Source organism: Narcine bancroftii, chromosome 3, assembly GCF_036971445.1.
Source record: "Narcine bancroftii isolate sNarBan1 chromosome 3, sNarBan1.hap1, whole genome shotgun sequence".
In the NCBI taxonomy this organism is placed as follows: Eukaryota; Metazoa; Chordata; class Chondrichthyes; order Torpediniformes; family Narcinidae; genus Narcine; species Narcine bancroftii.
Genome location: NC_091471.1, coordinates 239318337 through 239326437, shown reverse-complemented (window position 1 = coordinate 239326437; position 8101 = coordinate 239318337). Strand labels below are relative to the sequence as shown.

Genomic DNA, 8101 nt, shown 5'->3' with positions numbered 1-8101 from the left:
CATGACAATAAAAGGAACCTTCAGAAGGGAGGACATTGGCTGAAGATTTATTTCACAATTATCTTCCCTACGTGAAACAAGACCGAGGCAGCTTTTAGGTCTGAGTTGATGAGTAACATTCACATGACCCATCTACCCATGGTAAAGTTCCTCATGATCAATTATGTGGGACATAACCACTGACCAGCCATGTGAACGATGACCAGCGGTATTCAGAGGCTGGGTACATAGCAACAGGCTCATCTATGAATATCTCAAAACCCAGCCGTGGAAGAAAAATAGAGGGTAATTGGGTAGGGAGAGTTTAGTACTTTTTAAAAAAAAAAGGAATATATGGGTCAGAACAACATCAAGGGCTGAAGGGCCTGTACTGTGCTGTAGTTTTCTATGTTCTACAATGCACTTTAGGAAGGTTATGGAATGGTTGCCATTAGCTGGATGCATGCAGTTCCAGCAACTATTAAGAAGCTTGACAACTCCCTGGAGAAGGCAGCCTGTTCCATTATTCTATAAGACATAGGAGCAGAAATAGACTATTCAGCCCATCGAGTCTGCCCTACCATTAAATCATGAGCTGATCTATTTCCCCACTCAGCCCCATTGCCCCGCCTTCTCCCCATAACCTTTGATGCCCTGGCTCATCAAGAACCTGATCAATCTCTGCCTTAAATCCACCCAATGACCTGACCTCCACAACCACCTGTGGCACCAAATTCCTCTGGCTGAAGAAATTCCTCCTCATCTTTGTTCTGAGCAGACACCCTTCAATCCTGAGGGTTCGGGTTCTCCCATCCACTGCCCTAAAAATTCCTTCCTGCCACTACTGGAGCAGTACATCTGATCACTAAACATTCATTCTCCATCACAAGATTTTGTAAACTTCAATTTACAAAGAGGCAACTCCACCATCTAATGGCTTCTTCCCCAATTATCATTTTCTTATTTCTCTCCATTTTAAATATGTACATTTTGGTTCCCAATGCACAGATATATTGTTGTACTAATATTTATCTACCCTATTGTTACCAATCTACAATACCCTCACTTAACTCCTTCATTCTAATGAAAAAAAATCCAGACTTAGAGCAATAAAACTGATCCAAACATTTGCTATCATTGGGCTTTTTCTGGGCCTGTCAGGGAGTCCCACATCTGAATATCAACAATATATTCTGCACAGAGAAAAAGGCAACGGGCTGGTAGCCCTATCACAGATTTTCCTCTTGTTCTCCAACTAATGGCCTGAGATTGTCTGATCTTGGAAGCCAAGCAGGCACAAGACTGGTTTACCACCCTAGTGGTAGAAAGCCTCAGAAGGTGGCGAATTCCAATCCCTCTTCAGCAGCTCGAGCATGCAGTCTGCCAGGTTGCGGACCTGGGTGAGAGGTGCAGTGTCAGAGGTCCCATTATTTCAATGGAATATTACATCAAGCTCAAAAACACAAAAGTCCGCAAACACAGTGGTTGAAGTGAAAACACCAGGCTGGAGAAACTACATTATGTAGCAACGATAGATACAAAATCAAGGTTTCAAGCTTAAGTCCTTCATTTTGTCCAGAAGCCTGCTTACATTTTGCTCACGTCCAAAATGTATCTTTCTCTTTGCCAGATAAAGTCCACTGTTTGACCTACTGAGTTTCTCCAGCCTTGTTTTTATTAATTCAAGCTCTCTCTCAGATCAACATTGGGGAAAACAAACTTCTCAAATCGTGCATCAGATGATACAGAACAACCGAAGTAATGAAAAGTTGAGGCAAAATGAATTGGAGCCAATCTTTTTTTTACATCAAAGTGATGAGCAGATTCAGTGTATCCGAGTTCAAGCACAAGACCCACAGCAATACTGAACAGTCCCCCAAACCTGTAACCCGACTACAAGGCCACAACTAAGCAAAAGCAGCTTGGAAATACTCAGCACAGATAACATCAATTCTGGAGGCAGGAATAATTATTGGCTTTGGCCATAAATGACATCAAGTACCCAAGATCCATGGACAGCTCCACAGTTTATCTTCATGTGAAACCTGAAGAAACGATGCAGGAAATTACCTACTTTTTTGTAAAAAGAAATTTTGGCCAATAGCACAGTGACAGGCCCTCCCAGCCCATGTCACCCAAATACTCCAATTAACCTACAACTTCAGTATGTTATGTGTTGATGAGAACTCAAAAAGCAAAATTGTAAACTGTCAAAGATATTAAGTTTTCCATTTCTTTATAACACAGACTGCACTGTTTGGCTCAAAAACCCCATTGTAGCACTCAGAACATCCCCTTCTCCACTCATTTCCCTGTAGTCATTGCCCCTTTGTTTTCAATCAAGGCCGACTGCTCTTCAAGTTCATTCATCATCATTCAAAAGACCTCAATGACTAAATTCTGCTCGTCGTGTTGAACTCGAGGTGACAGGATTGTTTTTTTTCCCCAATGCCATTACAAAACGATTTATTTCTAGTTCAACCACCATTTCAGCTTTCAGTCGAGCAGCACCAGTTGTGCAAGGAAGGCGACTGCCACACCTCCCACCGTGCAGGCAACGAGCTGCTTTCAAAAACGACCTTGAGGTCGGTTCTTCTTCCATTTCTGCCTTCCTGCTGGTTTCCATCTCGATCTCCGTTCGACGGCCTGCCTGATTTTCTGGCAAGGCACAGTGAGCTTCGAAGGTAGCCCGTAGGGATGGAATGGCCTCCCTGCGACGATGGTGCTCCGCTGCACCCAGTTGGCATAATGCGAGAACCTTGAGAAGAGGGTGGTGTGGTTGCAGGTGTGCCTGCAGAAGCTCGCTGCTCCAGCTATGATCCACACCTTTGTTTTTCCTAACATTTCAGGGGGGCCCCATAACCTCCATAGGAACAAGATGACCAGGTTCCAATATTATTGGCAGACAGCAACAAATAAAATGCAATTACAGCAGAAGTCCTATTGCCTATTGATTTGACAGGTGATCGCTCAAAGAACTGACCTCTGGCCATTTACCAACCACATCTATTCAATGAGGTAGCAGGTCTGAATAACACAAAGCTGCACAACAATTGGGACTAGGTTTCAGATCCCATGCTCTCCGTAAGGAGTTTGTATGTTCTCCCCATGGATTTCCTCCGGGTGCTCCTACCTTCGAAACAATTGGGTGTATTTGGGCTGCACGAGTTTTGGGACCGAAAGGGTCTGTTACTGTGGTGTTGTCGTGGTCACCTTCATCAAGAGCGGTGCCAGCCGCCGTCAATGACATAAGCGAAGTGACACACGGGAGTATTAGTGCAGGTGCGTTAAGCGTCAGTATACAAGTGATGGATCTCGGATGCAGAAGGAGGAGTGAGCCAATGAGAAGGTCATAGGGGTTTGGTGAGTTGTTGAATGCAACACTGTGTTTAGTGAATATAATAAAAGAAAGTCACCTTCACATTGTGCTGGAAGAAATGAGTGAGGGTGCTCTTTACATGTAAGCTGTGGAAAATCAGTGCCGCTACAAATGGTGGCCCATGAGTTCACACCACCTTCTAATCCAAGATGGACAGTGATGAGGATAAACCCCTCACAGGAGCAGTTGGGGAGGTCAAAGTGAAGAGCCTGTCTAAATTTTAAACATTAAAACTAATATTAGTCTTTGCCCAATATCTGTTTCTGCCTATGTGGGTATCCCTTGACCTGCTAACCATTTCCAATATGATCTTCAACTCATTTAATGGAACAGCTTGCATCGAAGGGCATTACCATGCAGAGAGACTGCCTCTTGTCCCAGTTTGTCATACAGAGGACATTTTCCCTCAGATTTTCTGGGTAGAATTTCTCACAGATCTCCAGCTTCTCATAGCGAATGTTTTGCTTTACCATTTGGTAGATCGGAGGCATAGGACCATGAGCACACAAACGAGAGTTTAAAAACCATGAGAACATCAACAGTATTTAAACAGGGTAACCCATCATTTCTATATGAATGAATGGTGGGGGCACGGAAGTGTGCAGTGGAATGGAGGGCCCTTGGGGTGCAGGCACCTAGTTCCGTGAAAGTGGTGTCAGATAGGACAGTGAAGGCAGCATTTGACACATTTATCTTCGGTGTATCAAGTACAGGAGCTGGGCATCATGTAACAACGGTCAGGGCTGTATAGTGAGCATAACACTGTTATAGCACCAGCAACCCAGATTCGAATCCGACACTGTCTGTAAGGAGCTTATACGTTCACCCCATGTCTGCTCCGGTTTCCTCCCACCCTCCAAAATGTACAGGATTAATTGGGTGACACGGGCTCATGGGTTGAAAGGTCCTGTTACCATGCTGTCTACCTAAATTTAAAGTTAAAATTGAATTTAAATTTTTTAAAAAGTAGCGTGTGGTGGACTGGAGGGACCTTGGGTACAGGCACACAATTCCATGAAAGTGGTGTCAGAGGTAGACAGGACGTGAAGGTGGCATTTGGCTCACTTTGATCATGGAACTGGGCACCATGTTCCAACTGTACAAGACATTGGTGAGACCATACTTAGGGAATTGCTTGGCCTGACCATCTAAAGGAGAGATGTCATTTAGTTGGAAAGAGTTCAGAGAAGATTCTCGAGAACGCTTCAAAAGTTGGAGGGCTTGAGTAACAAGGAGAGACTGGATAGGTTGGGACTTTTCTTCTTGGAGCGCAGTGGAATGAGGTAGACAAAATCATCAGGGGCGTGGATGAGTTTTCAGTGGGAGAAGAACTTCTGATTTCCAAAATATCCCTAATGTTTTACGATCATGTCTCAGACCCCAGAACTGTAGAGCACAGAAACAACACGATGGCAACTAAACTGATCCCATCTATCTGTACAAGTGTCTATCCCTCCTGTTCACTTGACTTCATGCCTCTTAAATGTTGCTATTTAGACGTACAGCACAGTAACAGACCTTCTGGCCCATGACCCCACGCTGCCCAATTACACTCTGTTGACCTACAACTCCCAGAACGATTTGATCAGTGGAAGGAAACCGAAGCCCCTGGAGGAAACCCAAGTAAACACAGGGAGAACGTACAAACTCCTTACAGTGCAGGATTTGATTGCTGGCACTGTGACAACGTTCCTCTAACCACGCCACCTTTGTATCTGCTCCCACTTCCAGGAACCTACCACCATGTAAAAAGAAGTTGCCTCACAAGTCCCCTTTAACTTGCCCCCCTCACCTTAAGCCTATGCTTCCTAGTACGACATTTCCATCTTCGGAGAAAAACGTTCCTTATCCAATTACTCTCATCATTTCATAAACTTCGCAGGTCACCCCTCAGTCTCTGTCACTCCAGCTTGCCCAAGTGGCTAATCTATTTCAAATTGTGGCCACATTCTGGGGAACCCTCTCCAAAACCTGCTGCAGTGGGGTGCCCGAGCTGCACACAGTACTCCAGGTGAGGCCTGACCAAAGTTTTATTCAGCTGCCACACAAGTTAGAAAATAATTTCTCTCAATAATCAAAAGGTCTTGAGCAGTATTTCAGATGTGGCAATGGCACAGATCATTACACAAGACTGAGGCCTTTTGTAATAGGAGGGAAGTCTTGGTGACGTGACCACTGGCAATTCCCGCAGAGGCTAATGCAAGGATAGCCTTAGTTGCAAAAGGGAAACAAATATATACATCCCATTGAAAGAAAACTAATTACCTAAGCTTATCATTTGCCATCCAGTAACCCAATAGTTTTCCCACAGTGTCCATATCAAACTGCCGATCTTCTGGGAAGCAAATTGGAGACACTAGCTTGTTGAATACAAACGGCTCCTTCACAAGGATGAGAGCAATGTCGTTGTCCAAGATTTTAAACCCGAACAGATCAAACGTGAAGTATTCATGCATAATGACCTTGTGAACACCATAAATAATTTGCTGCTTTCCACTTGAAGGGCCCCAGCAACGATAACTAAACATTCAAAGAGCGCCTCGGAGCTGTTGGACAAAGCAAAACAAAATTAATGGGGTTGGGGTTGCAAGAGTCAAGGGAACAAACTACAAGGAATGGAAATGAGAAATAAAATACTGTTGTGTGGGAGAGGAAAAGTTCAGTAGGTTCAAAGAATAGTGGGTCTGGCCACAGGTGAATGCAGAAAGGATCTTTATTAAATTACAACAAGGATAAGTCTTCTCAATGACAAGCACAGTACAACCCAGTCACATTGGACTTAATACACCAATACCAGTAACTGTTTATACAGATTTATCACAACCAGGGACTACATTACACTACTCACAGTTCCTTATCTAACGTGGGCACAGCTCAGATACTGTCTACAACTACAACAGCTCTGATCCCAATGTGATGCTCACCTTTACCAACGACTTCTCCAGCGTTGTCCACAGCAAGGCTCATCTCAGAGCTACTGCATGTGATAGACTTTAAAGTGCAGTGAGCTGGAGGGCCCAGCCCAGGTAATCACGAGGTAATTAAAGGGGCCAATAGTCAGGTGAGCCCAGTCCAACCTTAATTGGCAAATTATATGATTTCCAAACAGTGGTCACATAACCCTCCACAATCCCACTAGGATCCAGGCAGAGGTCACGTCCTGTACTGCAATGCACACTACAAGCACAAACCTTGAATTTAGTAATTTCCAGACCGAATTTTCAATTAAACAAAGTCTGTCATAGGCACTGACCTCCCATCCTTTCAAGGCATCTTTACGAGACACTGTCTCAAGGAGTCAGCCATCAGAAAGGACCAGGTTACAACTTCTCTCACTACAATCTTCAGGCAGAAGGCATGGAACCCTCAGCAGAAAGTTCACCATCAGCAGAAATTGACTGGTGCCCCTCACTCAAAGAAACAGGAGGTCCCCCCATCCCCCCACCATCACTCTCTGAGTGTCCGTAGATTCACCTCCAGCACTCCCAAGGCTTCTGCAGCCACGCAGCCTTCAGTCCAAACCATCAGCAACCCGAGCTCCAGATGGACCCCTCTGACATGATCAGGAAGCCTTCAGAGCCCTCAGCATTCTCTCCCATCTGTGTTCTACTACCTGGTACCCCTTCACCTAGACCCAAGTCATTCTCCAGCAGTCCGCAGCCTGCTGTGAGTCCCTGGACTGCAGTCGCCAACAGCCTGCGAGGGTTCGTTCCTCAGCCACAGAACCCCTCACTGACCCGCTGCCATGGCCATCGTCTGTGGGTCGTCTCCTCGGTTTCTTCTTAATGGTGGGGGTGGGGAAAAAGTTGTTCTTCCCGTTTTCTGGTGCCCTGTGCTAGCCTTCAGCTCCCCTGAAGTCTGCGACCCCTCGTGGTCACTGGCGAACGCAGGCTCCGCCATCTTGAGCCCACAGCCCACAGGGCAGGATTAAACTACTTTTAACAGGCAATTTAAAGCCTGAATGGAGCTGTCAGTGAAACCCTGCAGAGGATCGCCGAGTCTCAGTTATTTGCCCTCAGTTTCTCTCTAAATCTCCCCCCCTCACCTGAAACCTATGCCCTCTGGTTTCAGATTCCTCCATTCTGCGGAGAAAAGACCATGTCTGTTTAAGTTAACAATATTGACATTACCTATAGAAGTTGCAAAATTATACTTAGAACATGAAAATGCAATGTGCTGTTGTGACAACCTACCATCTGTTCAATATGACACCACCACACAAGTATTTCCAGTTTAACTGCAGCTGCACTTGTCACAGGAACTCTCCCGGACGCATCTCTCGGGCAAAGTTGCTTCTGTATCTCACTCTTGGTACACCGCAACCTGTGTAGAGATGTGATGGTTTCAAGACCTGTGCCAGACCTCTCAATACCTCGAAGCCTGGGGAAGACCTGGGTGATCTTGGACAATATACTCATTGGGTTTCTACAAGCATCAGCAAGAGATCCATAGCTTGTGGACTCATTTGGAAGGAAAGGTGTGAATTGGAGAGGGATGGGAAGGGCTGTGACGAATGGAGTTTTAGGGACATCTACTAAGGCAAAAGCTGCGAACATGCATATGAAATTGATATTTGTGAAAGGGGTTTTTTTTTGTCATTAGCAGTACCACGGCCCTAAGACAGTCATTCCACTGAGGAAATTAGTATGAAAGTGGTTTTACTAAAAAAAAACTGGTCTCCTCTTAACCTTACAAGAGCAATATCAGAATAATCACGGTACTAAAGGTTATGGGAAGAAGGCA

At 45.1% G+C, this 8101-nt stretch overlaps 1 long non-coding RNA gene across 1 annotated transcript; it reads right to left on the bottom strand.

Annotated features, from left to right (window-relative positions):
• Positions 1–5370: 5370 nt before the first annotated feature.
• On the bottom strand, positions 5371–7675 carry LOC138756425 (uncharacterized). Its single transcript, XR_011353064.1, has 2 exons — positions 7552–7675; positions 5371–5904 (listed from the first exon to the last, which is right to left on the bottom strand). It is a non-coding gene; the product is annotated as an uncharacterized lncRNA (long non-coding RNA).
• Between the last annotated feature and the right edge of the window lie 426 nt (positions 7676–8101).